We start from the raw sequence: 21,077 nt of genomic DNA on the forward strand, positions 1-21,077 counted from the left end.
CATTATTTACAATTACACAGAGGTCAAGATGAATGAAACAGCATTTAATATATTTTCTAAAGGCTTACATTTTGTCCCCAGCAGAAATCCTAGTATAGCAGCCCTATTAGTGGAGCTGAAGCTATTTATTAGAAACATGAATATTAAGCAGTTTTGTGCCACTACACAAACAGATTTAATGAGAAAAAGTACATTTAACCCACCCAAGCATCCGGTTTTACGGATTTTTGAAGAATTAGTTGAACAAGACTTACGATCCATTTGTAATGAAGGCTTTGATCCACCTAAGCAGAACATGAATAAAGAAGAGAGGGATTTCATTACTATGTTAAAGAATGAAAAAATAAGAATAATGAAACCTGATAAGGGAGGGGGGGTAGTTTTGATGTACGACTCACACTATGAAGCTTGTATATACGAACTTTTACAAAATGATGACCAGTACACACTTGTTTCTCGCAATGAATATAATATAGCAGTGGCTAAAATAAAATATATGCTTTCAGATGACCTTTTGCAAGGAGCCATAAATGAAAAACTCTATAACTACATGTTTGTCAACAAGCCTAAAATTCCAATTTTATTTGGAATTCTGAAAATTCATAAAGGAATTGATCCGGTGGTTTTTAGACCCATAGTGGCAGGCGTGGGGAGCATCACCGAACCTCTAGGAAAATTTATTGATTTTATTACAAAACAATTTAGTACCAAGTTAACTTACGTATGTAAAGATTCGTGGGAATTTTTAAAATCATTCCCTACTAAGGAATATTCCCTTGAGGTCCTTATGGTGACTATTGATATAAAAGATTTATTTCCTAGTATTCCCCATGTAATTGGGTTAGAGTGGTTTGGAGATTTTTTTAACAAAGAAACCAGCCTAGGCAATAATTTCACGAATTTGCTTATAAAATTCATGCAAACAGTGTTGGAAAACAATTTTATATTTTTTAATGGCGAAATATTTAAACAAAAGAAAGGGGTGGCCATGGGGGCCTCCTGTTATACGCTAATGTAGTACTTCATAGGTGGGAAGATTTTCATATTTTCAAACAATCTTGGGCAAAGCATATTATTTATTATCGTAGATTTTTAGATGACATTTGTATATTATGGCAAGGTACAATGAATGAACTAAAGGCATTTTTAGAATACATCAATTCTACAACCAGTTTTCTTCATTTTACACACGTTGTAAGTAAGGAAAATTTAAATTATTTGGATGTTACTGTTTACAAAGATGGAGAAGTAGGAGAGTTTCACTCAAAAATTTATCGTAAACCAACTTTCTCGAATTCCTTATTACATTTTGACAGTCAGCACCCATTTTACCAGAAAAAAAGTATTGTAAAGGGGCAATTAATCAGGGCCTCTAGAATGTGCAGTAAAATGAAAGATTTTGAAGAAGAGATTAATAAATTGCACAACATGTTTTTGAGGCGAGGATATCCCCAGGATTTGCTTACTTATTTAATGCAAGAAGTTTGCAATCTAAGAGGAAGTTTTTATAAACCCCTCTTGGGTGAAGGACACATCGAGACATTTTCAGACCCACCAACAGCAAAAAAATAAACAAATGGGCTGTAGTTTTGCATATACATTTTCAAACAATAATACTGGGATAAAACACTTAATTTCGAAATACTGGCCTATCTTAAAAACTCATGATGACTTTAAGGCTATTTTAGACTGCAAACCAACATTTGTTAGGAAAAAAGGCTCCAATCTTAAAGAAATCTTTGAGAAAAGACCACATTCACAAAGCAATTGTAAGCAACCTCGTAAAGGAACTTATAAATGTGGAGCCTGCAAACAGTGTAATATGATTTTAGATGACTCCCATTTATATTTGAAAGCACGTAGATTTAACATCAAACCACAAGGTTTCTATACATGTGCTACGAAGGGTGTGGTCTACTTAGGAATATGCGTCACCTGCAATAGTTTTTATGTAGGTAAAATGGAGAGGGAACTTAGAAAGAGGTTATACGAACATTCTTATGAGATTGAGAGAAAGAAGGAGAACAATGCTTTCTACAAACACTCCCTCAAATGCCCCGATTACAAACTTAAATTTACAGTTCTTGAACAAGTGGTGCCGGATGTAAGAGGGGGAGACTGGGAGGCCACCCTAGAATTTAGAGAATTGATCTGGCAAGCTCAGGTTAGACGCAAGTAAAGCACCTGGGTTAAATGACACCTTGAGCATAAGTTCTGTTTTAAGACTAAGGAAGGCTAGGCTTTGATCAAAGGAGTGTAACTATTTATTTATTTATTTACATCTATTTATTTATCTATTTATATATATTTATTTTTTGATCCATATTTATGCACATTTAGATTTAGTAAGCCTACTATCCCTCAGTCTTTTTAACGGGTTTTACACAAAAATTTTTTTAATATATGAATTTTTTACATTTCTTAAAGTATTAAAACATTTTAATAACAGCATTTAATGCTTTACAAAGATAGGAAGTAAAAAATTTTTAAGGTTACATATGAAATGCTAGAGCCCACTCAATACTGTTGCATAGGTTTAGATTTTAAATATACAATTATTCATGTAATCATGTATTTGTACATATTTTTTCAAAAACAACTTCAATTATGCACTGTTTTTTTAAGAGATTAGTTAATTGCATAATGAATTAATGGTTTAAGCATTGCTATTTAAGCTATTTGCTGTAACGTTTTTACTGTTCCACTTGAAAAAGCTCGGAAGAGTCCGAGTGAAAGCGCTTGTGTCAAGGTTTTGTGTCAAGAGTTTGTGTTCTGGATTAAACAAAATTTTTAAATCAGCATTTGAATTATTGCTTCTGCCTCGCCATCTGGACTTGTTTTTTCTTGGATTTGGTGCACATTACGGTTCTCTTCTAGGAAATACAAGAGAACCACCAATGAATGAATGCAGCTAGAAATGAATAACGGACAACAAAGATATAGATTTGTAATCAGAGCATTTCAGTGTGGAGTATTGTCTGTGGATGCAAGAAGCACACTGGGAGGGATTGGATTCATCTGATGATGGTTTTCAGCATTATTTCAAATGCAAATACATTTTTTACCACAGTTACAGATCACCTACTAAGCTACAGATATAATTCAGTCTGTGATCTATGGATGCTGTATTCAAAGCAAAATGATTGCGTAAAGTTATGTACAAACATATTCATTTCAATTCAAGGGATCTGTCTTGTTCAGATACATATGCTTTCAGGCTAAACATCAAGTCTGATTTCCTGCTGCATATGGCAATATAGGATGAAATGAGTTAACATAGTAAGCTCATCCTCAGAAAGCATGTTGAGGATGAGTACTGCAGATGAGTGCAGCATCACACAACCTGATAGCCTTAGAGATTTAAGATTTGGATGTATGACTGACCTCTTATTTTGGGCAAGCCATTCATATGCTTAGGCAGCTGGAAAGGCTCTATGCCTGTCATGCTCAGTAGGAATCAGAGTCAGTGCTGTTTCAGCCAGAAGGATGATATGGTTAGTGGTTTTGGCTTGTCCTCCTGTATCTTCTGTAATATCCTAAGACGAAGAGGGATAGGCCTGCTCAAATTATTGAGAAGGTGTCTGTTGCCCAGCAGACCTCTAAGGTTGTTGTCCTGGTAGAAAAGCTTCCTACTTGCTTGTTTTCTGGAGAAGAAAAACAGTCCACTTCTGACACTACTCCAACCGAGAACAAAATCCAGAAATACATACTTATTCAGCATTCATTCATGAGTGTCTGCTTCTGTTCTATAGAAGAGGCCTTGATGATCAAAGCTGACTCCTGTCCTATCAAGTACCATGCCTGTGTGACCAGTCTGGATCAGAGGTCAAAGTAAGTTCCCCCACTTGTTGATGTATATCACTGGGATGTTGCCCATGACTAAATTAATCTAGGGTGCCTAACTTCCATGTTTGCTTAAAGGTTTTTATGGATAAGATTACAGTCATTATCTTCTAGCCCCATGGCATAGATGGACAGAGCACAGATTGTGCTGCAGACGATCCAAGTTAGACTAATACCATGGATACTGGAGGGACCAGGTGGACAGAATATTTGAGAAAAACACTTCCAACCTCTGCTAAAGGTGCCGAAGACAAAGGCCTATAGCGTTCCTTCTGGCTTTCAGTATAGGCTTTAGAGGAACAACAGAGTTTAAGCCAGGTTTATGGTGGGCTTGTAGATTAACTATTATGTGAGATAAGCTGGATAGTTAATCTACATGCCCACCATCAACCTGGCTGATCATTGATATAGCCAGCTCCCTTATAGAGTTCTCTCTGTGAAACGTGTTTCACTAAATATAGCCTACCTAATGAAACTCTATTCTGTATAAATCCATGGAGAAGAGAATGGTGGAAGAATAGAGACTGTTTTGTAACTTTTACAGCTGGGTTGGCTATAGTAAGGGGAATTCCTTGACAATTGGATTATGCTCCAACCATATAGTCAACTGCTGACAGTGAGCTTCATTTAGCAAGGCACCAGCGTTACTATTATAACTTTTACTAAGACATTTAATGACCCTCTGGACCAACTACGAGTGAGGTACCCTAGAGAATTAAAAGGTGACCTTTCCCATTTGATTGGATGTGTGTGTGTATATATATATATATATATATATATATATATATATATATATATATATATATATATATATATATATATATATATTTTTTTTTTTTTTTCCTGGAACTGAACTGTTTTGTTCCACATAATGACCCTGCAAACCCAAGCATTTTGATTGATTTTTATAAGCTTGGTAGGATCTGCTTCTCGAGTCAGTCGGGAGTCTTAAATATGATTATCCATGGGGTTTGGTTTGTTCATGTTTGTTTCTGCAGATCGGTTTTTGGGGGACGGATGCTGTGGTCACTGGTGAGAGACTCCAACCAAGGGCTAACGAAGGTGATTGTTTGCCGATGATGGACCTGTGGGGGAGACTGCCTGCTGAGCCTATTGAAGTATTGCATAGATGATTCTGTTGATTTGTGTATGTGTGTGTGTATATGTGTATATATATATATATATATATATATATATATATATATATATATACACTTTCTCCTGAAACTGAACTGTTTTGTTCCGCATGATGACCCTGCAAACCCAAGCATTTTGATTGATTTCTACAAGCTTGGTAGGATCCGCTTCTCGAGTCAATTGGGAGTGTTAAATACGATTATCCATGGGGTTTGGTTTGTTCATCTTTGGTTCTGCATATTGGCTTTTGGGGGATTGGTGCTGTGGTCATTTGTGAGAGACTCCAACCAAGGACTAATGAGGATGATTGTTTGCCGATCATGGGCCGGTGGGGGAGACTGCCTGCTGAGCTTACTGAAGCATTGCATAGATGATTTTGTTGATTTGTGTATATTGCTCGTTTTCCATGGGTTTGATTGTGTTCAGTTTTTGGGTCATGGCATATAATTATTCATTTTGTTATTGTATATGTTGGCTGACAGGGGGCTAATGTTGGCATTACAGTTATTGGCTAGTTGTTCTATTCTTTACCAATAAGGAAGAATTTTTATTGAAAAGTTTATCGGCAATTGGCACGAGATCTTGCTGTCTGATTGGGCATGAGCTTCATCTAATGATTGCCTTTAGACCAATAATGAAGAAGGTGTACGGAGGAGTGAGCAGAGATTGTTGTGAGACTCTGTCACTTGATTGGACGTGGGTTTGATGAATCGTTGCCATTGCCGCATCACTTGGTTATTTAAATTTTTATGCTCCTGAATATGTATGTCACATTCTTATGTTTCTGAATGAAGTTTTGTAAAAATTTTTATTAGTAAGGAGCTTTTATATATTGATTAACCATCTATGAGACACTAATATTGACTTTGTTTTACATTTGGTAATTTTGATTTAAGAAGAGCTACGGCCATATTCATTTGCAGTATCGCTGTTTTGCAATTATTGCAATACATACACTTGTCTTGTAGATTCAGGTTTTTATTATTGGATTACCATTAGAAATGAGCTATGGTTGTAATATTTCTATGGAATCGCCATGACAAGTACATGTTCTGACTGAGGTTGTTTACATGTGGTGATCGGGGAGCGGTAGTGTTGTTTGATTGCCTGGATCGCTCTTGGTGAGTTGGCAATATAGATTTGTCTTTGTATGGCAGTCCTTATGGACTTGTGCTGGCAATAGGGAGTGAAGTACGCTTTTTGCAATTGTAAGTTTCATCTGAAGTGATCTATATACACCGATTGATACGCAATATTATCTTTTGTGAAGAAACAATGCTATTGGTTAGTCACTCTGCTCAATAGCTCCTGTGAACCAATGATGCATTTGTTTTTCTGTTGCCTTATTGGCTATGAATTTTATGAATGGGGCATTTTCTGACATTTTGTTTGGTCGTTAGCTCCCCCCTCTACGTACAGGAATTTAATGTTTTAGCCATAACCATTGGTTATTAATTAACCAGGATGTAAAAAATGAAGAAATGATTGGCTGTCTTCTTTTTAAATGGGAAGTAGTAACAAGTTTTATGATCTGATGAAGGCTGAATAGCTGAAAGCGCTCATCTGTTGTCATTTTATTATTTTGTGTGTTCTACTTGACTTGAACACTCGTTTGTTTAATAAATAGTTTGTTCTACTGGATTGTCTCTTTTGGATGTGAGAAGCTTAAGGACCGTATTGTCGTCATGGTGGTGCTCTGAAGTCTTTTTCCTTTGTTTTAGGTGGACAGAATAGGATTCAGCAGCAGGTGCTGCCTCACCTATCCTAGGGGGAGGAAGGCAAGCTATGTTCACTGCAGTAACAGCACTGAGAGCCTGGAGAGCTCTGCACTGCAAGTGGTATACTGCTTGGTCAAGTGGTGGTGAAAGTGAGGGAGCACATATGCACCTCTCAAAGGCAGATGTAGGACAGCTTGTAAGACTATCTTCAGGAGAGTAGTTAGGTTAGGTCACACTCCCAGGCAGCAATTTGACACTGCACCAGCATCCTTGCTCTCCTTACTGTAGTGGCTGTCTGGCCATATCTTGTATGGGATTCCCTGACTGAGCTTCATCTTCTATACCGACTATGAAATATCTTTTCTTGTACAGTGCAATAGGGGCACTGCAGGGAGTGAGTGTGTTGGCACCATCTGTACCTCAGATATAACTGCAGTTTTCTCAAGTAAAGTCTTGACAATGGGATTATAGGGACCAAGGAGGTCATGTATACTAATGTCTTCAATAACTTTCAGGCTGTAATCTGACATTACTGTTCTATGTTAATGAAATAAAAGGTGAGGAATAGCATCTTCTAATAGAGAAGAAAGGCCATATGGTTTACTGTGCCCATTTGGGCTCCCAGAAACTGAACTAGCTGTGATTTTGAAAGGCTCAGGGAGAGTTACAGAAACTAAAAGCAGATCAGGTTGGATTGCAGGGTTGTTTGGGTCTCCCCTATGAATGAGGCAGTCATCCAGGTAAGGGTAATGTGAATGCCCTTAATCCTGCAGTAGGTAATTACTATAGCCAGTTACATTGTGAACATCCTGGATGCAGTAGACAGACTAAACAAGGAAGTAAATTGGTACTGAGCATCTCCAAACTGGAATCTGAAGATCCGCCTATATGTTCTGCCAATGGATATGTAGAAGTAGGCATCTTTCAGGTCTAGGGTTATTATGAAAACTTGAAAAAACAGGAGAGGCAATAGGGCCTGCAAGGCTAATATTCTGAACTTTGATACCAGCAGAGACTTGTTTAACCTGATAACCTAAAAAAAGCCACTGAAGACAGTGGCATCATAAGCAGCCTGTTTAACTTGATGATCTAAAACAGACCTCCAAGGACAATCTTTACTTGGGACTAGAAACAGTCCTACATAAAACCATGTACCCTCTTCCTGCTCTGGTCACACTCACTTGAGAGCCTTTCAATTTAGATAGGTCTGGTAGTATGGGCTTGATTAGATCTCTCTATTCTCTTTGGGCTTGGGGAAACCAAAGGTCCTTAATCTTTTTATAAACTGGGTCTTATAACCTTGTCTCAAAATATGTAGGAAACAAGAATCCAATGTTATTTTCTCCCACTTTTTTGAAACAACCTTAGATTACCTCATTTTTTTTCTTTTGAAGTTTGGGGTGCATTATGGAAGATAGGGAGTTTAAGTGATATTTGAGGGGTAGGGAAAGGATGAGCTCTGGAGCCCTTGTTGTGTTCAAGCCTCAAGGGCACTTCTAACCAGTTTATCTTTTCATGTTGAACAGACCTTTCTTCCCCTTTGGCTGCTTGGCCAGTTCTTGCCCATAGTGGAAGGGATAGCTTTTAGTAAGTTAATTTCTACTGCATATGGCAGAGAGTAAAACAGTTGTTTCACTGACTGCATTCTTCCCCAATTTCTCTAGCTTCTTAAAAACCTGCTCAGCCAAGGAGTCCAAAAAGCATTTCCTTTTCCAATGGGAGCATGAACAGTAATTTCACAAAATGTGCAGGGCCTACATCTTCAGCCAAACATGCCTCTGTGACTGATCCCATTGGTGTCACCCTGAATGATTCATCCAATGCCACATAGCAGGATATGATGGGGTACTAATCAATAGAGTATTCTGCTTTTCAATGGATAAAGAGCTCTTGACTGGAGCCCTACTAGATCATGTGCTTGAATCCACAGACACCATGGTTGGATCAACTGGATTCTTATACCACTGCTTACAAGAATGTGCAACCTTGGGAAAATAGTCAAGACTTCTGAAACGGGGGGGGGGGGTACAGCTCCAAAGATGCACTGCTGAATAAGTTTTCCACATCTTTAGTCAGTGGGAAAATATGTGAGGATTTTGATTTTTAAGTTCAAGGACCATGAACTTTACATTAATCTTTTCTGGGCAACACAATAATCCTTATCTTCCTACTTCAGTAAATCCTTCATCTTGTTCAGGGTGTCTCCAGATGAGCAAACTACATGATGAACTCATGTAAGATACAGGGGGAGGGCATATAGTATACTTAAAGACACTTTTGCTTCAGAGAGAGAATTCAGGATTCTTGGAGAAATGGTTTCCTTTTCAAAATTGGGACCCCAACATTGATGGTTGTTTTGATGGTGGGAACATATTATTACTATTTTTATCATTAATGTTCAGTAAAAATATCTGCACTCATCAAATCACTACCTAAGGTAGTAGTGTCTGTAAAATGTAGTGGTATTGCTGACTGCTTTAAAAAGTACACTTGTGTACACTTACCATAAATGTAGATGTTCGAGTGTATTCACTGTTGCAGTCATCACACTTGGGTTACCTGCCTGCAGGTAGCCCTCAGTCGGCCCGAATACCAGAGACTTAGTATTTCTGCGTCAGTTGCTGTCGCTCCAGGACTGACGTCAGGTTGTCAGGGGTATAAAAACAGGCAGCCGACACCATTACATCAGTTTTCTTGCCTCAAATGTCAAGAGCAGGGAGCTAAATTAGGGTGGGGAAAACACCACCAGTAAAAAGTATATACCAATACCCCGGAAAGGGGTGAGTAATAGCCATAGAGAGGAGAGAGAGAGAGAAACAAGGGGGCTTGAGGGAGGGAAACCAGGACTGCAACAGTGAATACACTCAAACATCTACATTTATGGTAAGTGTACACAACTGTACTATGTTCTTCGTGTTTCACTGTTGCAGTCATCACACTTGGGTAGATTCCCAAAGCTGAAGAAGGGTGCAGGCAGTCATGAAGAGTTAGAGCTGGCTAGTATGCCTTGCAGGACTGCTGTTGCAAAACCCGCCCTATATTCGGAAAAGATAGGCAGGCGGTAATGCTTGGCGATGGTGTGCACAGAACTCCAGGTAGCAGTTTCCAGGATGTCCCTGGTAGGGATTCCCCTGAGGAATGCTGTAGAGGTAGAGGTTGCTCTAGTGGAATGTGTTCTGACTCCCTGAGGGGTTGGTTTCCCATGGTGCTTGTAGCAGAAATGGATGCAGTGTGCTATCCATTTGGAAATTGTCTGTTTTGAAATGGCCTTGCCCTCTCCCCCTGGTGCAAAGCTGACTAGTAACTGGTCATATTTCCTGAAGGGCTTAGTCCTATCAAGGTAGAATCTGAGCTGTCTGTGCATGTCCAAGGAGTGCAGGATCCTTTCCCCTTTATTTTGAGGATTAGGGAAGAAAGTTGGTAAATGTATGGATTGGTTGAGAACCACACTGGACACCACTTCAGGCATAAAGAAAGGGTTAGTCCTGAGGAAAATCCTGTCAACATGGAAAATAATGAAGGGTTCTACAGCCATATGTGCTTGTAGCTCAGACACTCTTCTAGCTGAAGTGATGTCCAGAAGCAAGGCTGTTTTCCAAGAGAGGAATTTTAACTCTGCTGATGTTGCAGGTTCAAAGGGGGGAAGCGTGAGCTTTTCCAGTGCAAAGTTAAGGTCTCAGGCAGAGGTGGGTGCTCTCCTTGGCAGCCTTAAGTTGTTTGCCCCTCTCAGGAACTGTTTGATAAGAGGGTGAGAGAAGAGAGGTGGCTTAGTGTTGAAATGAGCCGAAATGGCAGAGGCATGTATCTTAATGGAGGAGAAGGATAGACCTCTGTGGAGTAAATCTAAGTAATCCAGGATTAGAGGCAGAGAGGGCAGAGTTGTGTCCCCTCCTCTAGATTGAATCCAGGAGCAATACCTTTTTCCACTTATCAGCATAGGATGTTCTTGTACTTGGTCTTCTGGCTACAAGAATGACGTCCAGCACCTGCTTGCTTAGGCTGGTTACTGGGGTAGAATTCAAGGAATAAGCCAGGCTGCAAGATTTAGGGTTTGATGTTGCGGATGCAAAATCTGTCCCCCCCCCCTGCTGAGAGAGCAGGGTTGGGTTCTGGTGTAGGTGCCAGGGTGGCCCCAGTGGCAGGCTGCACAGGAGTGGGTACCAGTGCTGGCGTGGCCAGTCTGGGACAATCAGAATTGTCCTTGGTCTCTCCTGTCTTATCTTGAGTAATACTCTTGAGAGAAAGGGCAGAGGGGGAAAGACATAGATTGAGAGATGTACCCACTGAAAAGATAGGGCATCCACTTTCCAGGCCCAGCTGTGAGGATTCCTGGTGCAGAATTTGCTGAGCTGGTGATTGCAGGGGGAGACAAAGAGATCCACCTCTGGGGTCCCTCATTTCTGAATCAGAAGGTTGAAGGTGCTGGGCTCTAATTGCCACTTGTGTGGGTCTAGGAGATTTCTGCTTAAGTTGTCTGTCAGTGAGTTTTGTTTGTCTGGTAGGAATTGAGCTTGCCGATGGACTTGCATGTCCAAAGCCGTGTTCCACAGGGCCATGGCTAGCCTGCAGAGGGCGTAAGAGTGGGATCCCCCTGCTTGTTGATATACCACATAACTGTGGTGGTGTCTGTTTTTATTAGCAGGTGTCCTGGTGAGAGTAGGGATCTGAAAGCTGTCAGAGCATGCTGCACAGCTAGCATTTCTTTTTTGGTTGATGTGCAGATGAATTTGACTTGGGCTCCAGTGGCCCTGAATGCACTTGCCATCCATGTGTGCTCCCCAGGCATAGTCTGATGCATCTCTAGTTAGGGTCTGGGTGGCCTGGGGTTGAATAAAGAGCAGTCCCTTGTTGTGGTTGCATGCTGCTGCCCACCAAAGAAACTCTGTCCTTAGACAGGGTATGATAGGAATGAAGATTTCCAGGTCCTGAGAACGTTGGCACCAAAGATTTTTAAGTACCATATGCAGTCTGGCATATGGAATTAGTAGGATGCATGAGGCCATAAACCCTAGGGCCTGCAGGATTTTCCTTGTGGATAGCTGGGTTCTGGTGGCCATTTGAGTAATATAGTCTGTCAGATAGGCTTGTTTTTCTGAAGTGAGGAATAACATCTGGGATGCTGTGTCCAAGCTTGCCCCCAGGAATACAATCTTTTGACTGGGGACTAGTTTTGCTTTCTTTTTGTTGATGGTGTAACTCCAGGCATGTTATAAAGTTTTTACAAAGGTCAGGTGCTGCAACAGCATTTCCTGACTGTCCACCTGAATCAGGCAGTCGTCCAAGTACAGGTAAATTTGAATATTTCATTGCCTGTAGTAAGCAATGGCTGGAGTCAGGCATTTTCTGAATACTCTGGGACCAGTGGATAAGCCAAAAGGAAGTGCAGAGAACTGATAATGCATAGATCCGGTCCTGAAACGTTGATATTTCCTGCATGACTCCCTTATAGGGATATGCAGTTAGGCTTCTTTTATGCCTAGGGTTTACTAACCAGGCATCTTTGGCTAGCATAGGTAGAAGCTGCTGCAGGGTGAGCATTTTGAATTTTGGTACCACAAGGAAGGTGTTGAGAATTGAAAGATCTAGGATTAAGCACCAAGAGCCCTATTTTCTGGGTACCAGGAAATGTCTGGAATAGAATCCTTGACCTATCTGTTCCGCAGGAACATGTTGAATTGCCCTGATAGAGAGCAGGGATTGAACTTGGTTTTGTGTCTCTGCCCACTGGTTTGGAGGAAGGTCTGGGAACCCTTTTGGGGTTGGCAGAGTGGAAATAAAATTTGTACCCCTGGCTTACAATGTTGAGGACCCATCGGTCTTTGGTGATGGACATCCAATTTTTTGCATGAAGGGCAAGTTTTCCTCCTAGCGGGCCCAAGCAGTTGGGCAGAGGTGGGGAGTGGAGTAGAGAAGTAATTCGGAATTCTTTCTGTAAGGGGGTGGCTTAGCATACCCTGCTTTGGAGGTGGATGCACTCCATTGCTGAGATCTCTGCATACACTGAGACTGTAGTCTGGGGGGGGTCTGTTTCCCCTGGGTCTAGTTTGAAATGGCCTTGAGGGCTCTGGAAAGGACCAATGTTTCGAGGGGCAATGCCTACTGAATCTAGGAGACTGTACTTGCAAGAATTCTTTGACTGTCTGCATAGGTTTAGCTTTTTCTTCCATCTTTTTAAGACCCTCTTCTGCTTTGGTGCCAAACAGATTGTCCTTGTTCAAAGGAGTATCTAATAACTTTGATTTGACATGGTCTGGCAAGGTCTGCTCCTTAAGCCAAACATACCTTCTCAGTGCAGAACCAGTGACTGCTGCCCTGCAAGATGCTTCTAGGGCATCAAAGCCACAATGCAATGTATGCTTGCTGACTTGGCTTGCAGAATGCATAACCTCTTGCAAGTCTTTATTTTCTGCACAGTCTGTAAAGGTTGCTATTTTTTTCTTAAGTTCCATAATATGTTGTTGGTACTTCAGCATGTGAAGCTGACAATTCAAAGCCCTAATGGTGAGAGTTGCAGAGGTATATACTTTCTTACCCCATCTGTCCAAAGCTCTGGAATCTCTGTCAGAAGGGGTGGGATTCTTAGCTGTAGTTGCTTTGATACCTTTAGGCCCCTGGGAGATGATCTCTGGGTCAGCAGTAGGATTTTTGAAAAGGAATTTGTGAGAGTCAGGTACTCTGTAGTACCTGTCTGGTTTCCTGGGAGCAGGGGGTAAAGTATCAGGAGTAAGACTGGATTCCATAAAGACATCATCCACAACCTCCAGGACCGGGGGTATTGCTAAAGGCCTATGTTGTAGCAAATCTAGAAATTCTCTGAGGTTCATAGGCTAGTACTAAGCTAACTGCTCTTGTGAGCCATTGTAAGCCTAGCCAATTATCCTTTGTGAGACTCAAACCCTGCACCTTGTGTTTGTAAGGCAAACACCTTAACCATTAGGCCACCCTCCCAACCCCCAAAAATTGGCAGAGGTGGGATCTGAACCCATGCCTCCAGAGAGACTGGAACCTGAATCCAGCGGCTTAGACCGCTCGGCCACTCTACCTCACTCTCTTTTTGGACAGAGGACAATCTTGGCATTCCCAATGGAAATGCTCTCTTAAAGTATGCAAGGTTTCACCAAAAGAAAAGTCCTCTGGAGGAGAGACAGAGGGAATGGATTCCTCTGCATCTGAATCCTCATAAGCAGATAAGGGCATGTCTTCATAATCAGATACCACAGAGTCGTTGGACTCGGTCTGTTGAAGCTGCTGGGGAAGGTCTCTTTCTCTTAGCAGGCGAAGGCTGATTTCCCCTAATCAGCATAATAAGGTCTTCTACCATTTTATGCATTTGTTGTTGTGGCAAGGAAGTAGGTGCATGCACTTTGGTTGCCATTTCTTTAGGCATAGCACGTACTCTTGGCCTTAGAAACTCAGTAGTTTTAGACAGAACTGAAGACGCAAAAGTAGTCGGTTTGTGTCAAACATTGGTAATGTGAAGAACTTCTTCAGAAACCGGTGCCTGCTCAGCGGCTCTGGACCCATCCAAGGTAGAGACATCCGCAGGTTCCATAATCAAAGAAGAGTCTCGCAGCATACCGGACTCCGAACAGGTCTAGGTAGAGGCCTGCGAATCCATTGAAGCAGGTATCGGGCTGTGAAACCACCTCACTGAGTACCGGTGAACTGGCGACTAGCTTAACGGAAGCGTCATCGGCAGCTTTGAACCTGTGTGGTCTCTCTCTGTATTTAGCCTTACGTTTTTTCAGAATATCAGTAGTCGGATGGCTTACCAAAGCCATTTTGGAATACAGAGATCGAGAACGAAAGTATTTAGCAACAATAAGGGCCAGACGACGAATAGTTTGGGCGTTGAACAAGGCACAAAACTGACAGCGAGGTACGTCGTGGTCTGGGCCTAAACAGGTGACGCAGTAAGAATGGAAATCTCAGTGTGGTATTTTCTTTCTGCAGGCAACTTTTTCTGATATCGGTTAGAGCAAGAAAAAGGATCCCCAATGGGGTAGTTAGCTTTAGAAGACTTCAGAATGATTCAATTTGTAAATGAAAACTCAGGAAGCGGCCGACAGCCATTTGTGTGAACTGCTTCTGCTTCGGGCTCCTAGGCAAGAAAGACTGATGTAATGGCGTCGGATGCCTGTTTTTATACCCCTGATGACCTGACGTCAGTCCTGGAGCAACAGCAACAGACTCAGAAATACTGTCTCTGGTATTCGGGCCAATTGAGGGTTACCTACAGGCAGATAATCCAAGTGTGATAACTGCAACAGTGAAACACGAAGATCATCATTATGTTCCAAGATAGCACCTACTACCATTTATCATGAATGATCAAGAAAAGTGTCCCTTTAATGCTACTCTGATATAAAAGCTGGCTTACATTAATGTTCATTTTTTAAGTACCTGATTTAGTTGTGCATTTCAAAATGCTGAGCAGATAAACATTTCTAATGTAATTCAATCTGTAATATGACATCATGTCAACTGGTTCAAACCAGCCAGTTAGAAAAGTCCTACCACACTGAGGATGATTCTAAGTGAATGCCCCTTTCTCCAATTGTTTTATTTTGTAGTTCCCATATCAAGTGTACTCATAGCCGGCCTTAGGCATAGGCCAACTAGGCGGTCACCTAGAGCGCCGCTCTAGCAGGGGCACTTTTCCAGTATTTATTTGGTGTAGGTAGACCAGGATGGGGGCACCAGGTAGTGTGGTGCGGGGTGCCGTGGAGCCCTTTTGCCTAGGGCACCAGTTGACCTAAGGCCGCTCCTGAGTGTACTCCACCTGTGCAGTAACATGCAGTGAGCAGCTGCAGAAACAAAACAATGCATTTTTCCTGCATTCACTGTAACAAAAAATTAATTCATCTGGTAGTTTTTTGCAGCTAACGCAACTCATTGGTATGGAAAGTGTAAATGAAAAGTGACTGCTCAAAGTTAATAGTCATTATTATGTCTTTTGCAGGAATAATGCATTCGAAGAAAATTGGAATACTTTATTGTGTTAATCATTTTTGTGAGAGAAAAAATTTAAGTTATAATGCATTACTCTGGTTTGCTGGGTTTTTTTTACACCACACCACAATCAAAATCCAAGATGGACACAGTCAACAAAGTAATTATAACTGCTGGATATGAGGGCTTTGTGTCAATGAAAAGCAATGGACTATGCTGAGGTTTGTTCCAGGACAACTGTTTATTTGCATGAAAGAAACTGGAATACTTTATCATAGCAGTTTTTGTGAAACAGTTAAAACAAATTTATGTTGCCACATTATTACACTTTTTAATCAAACGGATATCTGAACCATGCATAGTCAACAACTGGATATGGTTGCTGTTTACAAATGAAAAGTAACAGATCTTGATGTTGACTGCAGGTAAACAGTCACTCTGATTATATTTGTGTAAAGCAAATCAGAATACTAGTAAAACTGAAATACATTACTGTGATATTTTTAATCACTGCCAACAGATTGACTATATCTGCTGGATACAGGGTTGTATGTTGATTTAAAAAAAACAGATACTACTGTTGCTTGAATTAGGTAAACAGCCATGATGAAGAGAATACAGTCTCCATAATAGCAGCTTGTCTCTGAGTGACCATATCCAAATGTCAACTGATAAATTCAAGTACTTGAACCAGTTTCAGGCTGGATTTCTCATAATTCACTGTCATGCCCAAGGACAGACACAGGTGAGGTAGGTGATCTTGGGACTTGATTAAGAATACCTTTGTGGAAGTAGTCAAGAACCATCATTCAGGTAGGGGAGGACCTGGAAAACATACAGTCTGACCCAGACTGCCACTACTGCTATGCATTTAAACACTCAGGGAGCTGTGGTGAAACCAAAGGGGAGAGCTTGAAACTGGTAGTGACTAGCTTCTAGCCAAAAGTGCAGAAATCTTGAACGCCTCACTATTTTTATCTGGTGGAAGACATCCTCAAGATCCACCACACACATCCAGTCATCCTTCCTCGGAAGGGGAAGAATGGACTGCACCATGGTCACCTTGAAAAAAAGTTGTGTTCTTACCATAACGTTCCACTTGTGTTGTTGATCTTCATTCATTCTTGAATGCTGAGTTCGGTTCAGAACCCTTGGAACCCACTTGGCAGTTATACAAAGCTCGTGCCAGCCAAAAACACTCAAACTAAGGCTCTACACCCATACTGCCTCTCTTCCCATTACCTCAGATCAAGTTTGCCTACCATTATGAAAATATGGAAGCTCTGTCTGAGGAACAACACTGTGGGAAGAAATAGCCAGAATTTTTATGGCTAGGCTTGTATAGGCCCTAGGGCCAATAGCCTAGTACCAACCCATGACCCTATAAAAACTCCAGGACTAGTTCTGAAACTCATGAGGGGGCAAGGAGGGTGGGATGTCAAGAATGAATGAAGATTGATAACACAGATGAAACATTATGGTAAGAACTTTTAGTTATGTACTCACCATAACTTTAGATGTTTGGGATCCATCTCGCCTACATTCTGTACTGATGGGCTTGGAGCCGATCCCTCGGCTCCGACTCGGCACGCTTATGCTATAGAACGAGGCCTCTTATTGGCTGAGCTATCTTTATCCCAGGATGCACCACCACTAATCCCCCAGATCTTGTTTGTCCGCATTCATGCACACATGCACAACTTGTTTATATAACATTGTTAGATGTTTCAAGATGAAACAACAGGATTCGGACCTTCTGATATCCTCTGATCTCCAAGGAAGGGGAAGGAGGGTGGTTATTAGAATGTAGAGATGGATCCCAAACATCTAAAGTTATGGTGAGTACATAACTAAAAGATGTTATGTGATCCTATCTCGCCTACATTCTGTACTGATGGGACAGCGTCCCTAGCACCTAAATCCCGGGTGGCTCATTGGAAAACACTCCTGAGCACTGTGGAACCAAATGAAGCTTGTCCTCTAGATGCCACATCCAATTTGTAGTGGGAAATAAAAGTGTGCGGGGAAGACCATGTAGCCGCAGCACAAATGTCACTAATAGCAAGCTTAGAATGAAATGCTATCAAAGTAGCCATAGTCCTTGTAGAATGAGCTTTGACAGAGGTGGTAAGCTCTTTGTTAGAATAAAAATAAGCTTGAGTAATACAGTCCCTGATCCATTTGGCAATAGTGACCTTTGTGACAGCTTTGCCCAATTTATTGTCTGCAAAGGATACAAACAACTGATCTGTTTTCCTTGTTTGTTTGGTCCTGTCTAAATAAAAGTGTAACTGTCTGTGGACATCTAGTGTGTGGAATATGAACTCCGCTTTGTTAGAGTATTTTGGGAAAAAAACTGGAAGCTCTAACGATTGTTGTAAGCAGAAACTAGAACAAACTTTAGGGACAAAGGAAGGATTTGGCCTGAGGGACACCACTATCTTTGTGAAAAACCAAGTACGGGGGTTTTACCGACAAAGCCTGAAGCTCTGAAACTCTTCTGGCAGAAGTAAAGAAAATGTTGACCTGTAGATACCAGTGCTCGTACTCAGGATGTAATCAAAAAACTTTATTCCACATAGAAGTTATTCCATAAAATACTGGTTAAGTGCTTTCAACTGGTGACCCAGTCTTCTTCAGAACACTTTGCAAAGCACATTACTAAACTTTTATAGTATCAAAAACAGTTCAATTTGAAAAGCCCACCAAAAACTTTAAAGGTATACTGTCCATTTGCTAAAACCAAAAACCTTCGTAAATGAACAGTACAATTCCACAGGCTCTAATCATATAAAATATAAAATATAGTATGTAATAAACAACAAATATTGAATATTGTTCTAAAATGGTGATGCCAATAGAAAAAATCCATTAAATGCTGTAAATGTCTTGTACATCGTAAGAAATCCTACTGTGTGTAAAAAAACACTGTACTATCTAACCTATAATATGACATTAAATAAAATGAATATCCTACCTCAAATTCCTAAACTAGGAATATCAACTCCTTAATGTACAAGACTCTAAAAATAATGTCTATACGATGGCATCTATCACATATAAGTGCCTCATGTAAAATAAATGAGGAAATGCGTAAACTCCAGTTAGATAATGTATGGTGATGATTTACTGAAATCGCAGTATGTACCGCATTCAAAAATGTGACACTAAAAATGCCCTTTATAGGCATATTATGGATAAAGGGGAGGAACATAGTTTCCATTTTGCCATTATTGATCACGTTAAGTGTACCCCATTCGGTGGTAATTGGAAGATGATCTTGGCATCACTTGAGAGCAAGTGGCAGATGTTAACCGATGCCACTAGGATGCCAGGATTAAATGATTTTATCAGCATTAAACCCTTTTTAGTACTCTCACAATAGTATTAGTTTTGGTCAGTATTTTTTAGCATTTTTAGTTTTTTTAGTATACAATTTTTAGTATATGATTATGTTTTAGTATATGATTGTGTCTATGGATTCGTGAAAATTAGAAATTGCTGCCAATTGTACTTTGATGGTAGAAACTGAAGAGCCCTGATTGAAAAGAGAAGTCAAAAATTTTAGTACTTCTGCCACGGGAACAGAAATGGGGTCCAGGCCCCGGAGTTGAGCCCAAATAGCAAATCTTTTCCATTTGCTAGAATACAGTTTCTTTGTAGCAGACTTATGGGCCGAAGATAATATGCACACAACATCTGGATCCAATGTATGACTCATGACTATCGTCGGAAGAGGAGGAGCCAAGCCGTCAATTTTAATGTGTGTAGGGACTGGTGGAATAGTCCCGACTGATGAACCAATAGGTCTGGGATCTGATCCAGGAACCATGGACCTTCCAGAGCATGTTTCCGAAGATAGGGGAACCACACTTGACGAGGCCAGTAAGGAGCAATTAAGATCATATTGCTCCCCAAGAGAGATGCCTTTTGAATCACCTTGGGAAGAGGAGGAACTGGAGGGAAGGCATAAAGCAAGCCGGTGGGCCAAGGACGGACTAGTGCGTCCATGGGGCTCTTCCCCGGAGCCGGGGTTAGGGAGAAGAATTCTTTGCACTTTGCATTCAGAGCAGTCGCGAAGAGGTCGCAACACGGAACTCCCCATTTGCTGAAAATCTGACTTGCAACTGTCATATTCAGTGACCATTCATGAGGAGATAGGATGGTTCTGCTCAATCTGTCGGCTATCACATTGGACTTGCCCGGTATGTGAGTAGCCACTAGGAAGCATTTGGTCGAGACTGCCCATTCCCAAACTCTCATGGCTTCTCTGCAAAGAGGATAGGATCTGGTCCCTCCCTGTTTGTTCAGGTACCAGACAACTGACATGTTGTCTGAGTGAACGGCAATTACGCCCTGAGGGAGGTAATCGTGAAGGGCTTGGAGGGACAGAAGCACCGCTCTCATTTCTAGGATGTTGATATGAAGTAGGGTCTCTTCTGGGTGCCATTTGCCTTGGACTGACCTGCCCAGGGAATGCCCCCCCCACCCCATCTGGGAGGCGTCCGTGGTCAAAGTGGCCGCAGGAGGAGGTGGAACAAAGGGTCGGCCCTGATCCAAATTGGAGGGCACTAGCCACCAGCGAAGGTCCCGTTTGCATGTTTCCGTGATCCATATGAGGTGACTGAGAGGGAGTTCCTGAAAGGACCACTGAGCTGAAAGAAGCCACTGGAGAATTCTCATGTGCAACCTTGCCAAGGGGACTAGAAGAACCGTGGTGGACATGGATCCCAATAGCTGCAGGACCATTCTGGCTGGGGCTTTGGACCTGGGAAGTAAGGCTCGAACTTGAGTCTGTATGGTTTGTATTCTGTCTGTAGATAGATAGACCCGCATTCGGTTTGAGTCTCTCTCTACCCCTATGAATCTTATTCGTTGAGATGGCAGCAACACAGACTTTGGCCAATTGAAGGTGATTCCAAGGGAATTGCCCAGTGATATAGTGGCTTGTAGGCTCTGCAGTAGTAGATGCTTGGAGGTGGCAGTTAGGAGCCAGTCGTCTAGATACGGAAACACCTGGAATCCTACACTTCTCAGGTGAGCAGTCACGACTGCCAAGCACTTGGTGAACACCCTGGGGGCTGTGGTGAGACCAAAGGGCAGCAGAACTGAAAATGACTGCCTCCTAGGCTGAAGCGCAGATGTCTCCTGGACGCTTGATGTACCATGATATGGTAATAAGCGTCCTTGAGATCTATGGAGCACATCCAAACACCCTTCTCCAGCAATGGGAGAATGGTTTGTAGGGTGACCATTCGGAACTTGGACTTTCTGACTGAACGGTTTAGGATGCTGAGGTCCAAAATGGGCCTCAAGTCCCCGGTCTTTTTTGGCACCAAAAAGAATCTTGAGTAAGTCCCTAATCCGATCTGGTCTGCGGGGACCGGTTGGATGACTCCTTTTTGCAGCAGCTTTAAAACTTCTGAG

Source organism: Protopterus annectens, chromosome 2.part1 (genome assembly GCF_019279795.1).
Source record: "Protopterus annectens isolate FY-2018-M chromosome 2.part1, PAN1.0, whole genome shotgun sequence".
Classification (NCBI taxonomy): domain Eukaryota; kingdom Metazoa; phylum Chordata; order Ceratodontiformes; family Protopteridae; genus Protopterus; species Protopterus annectens.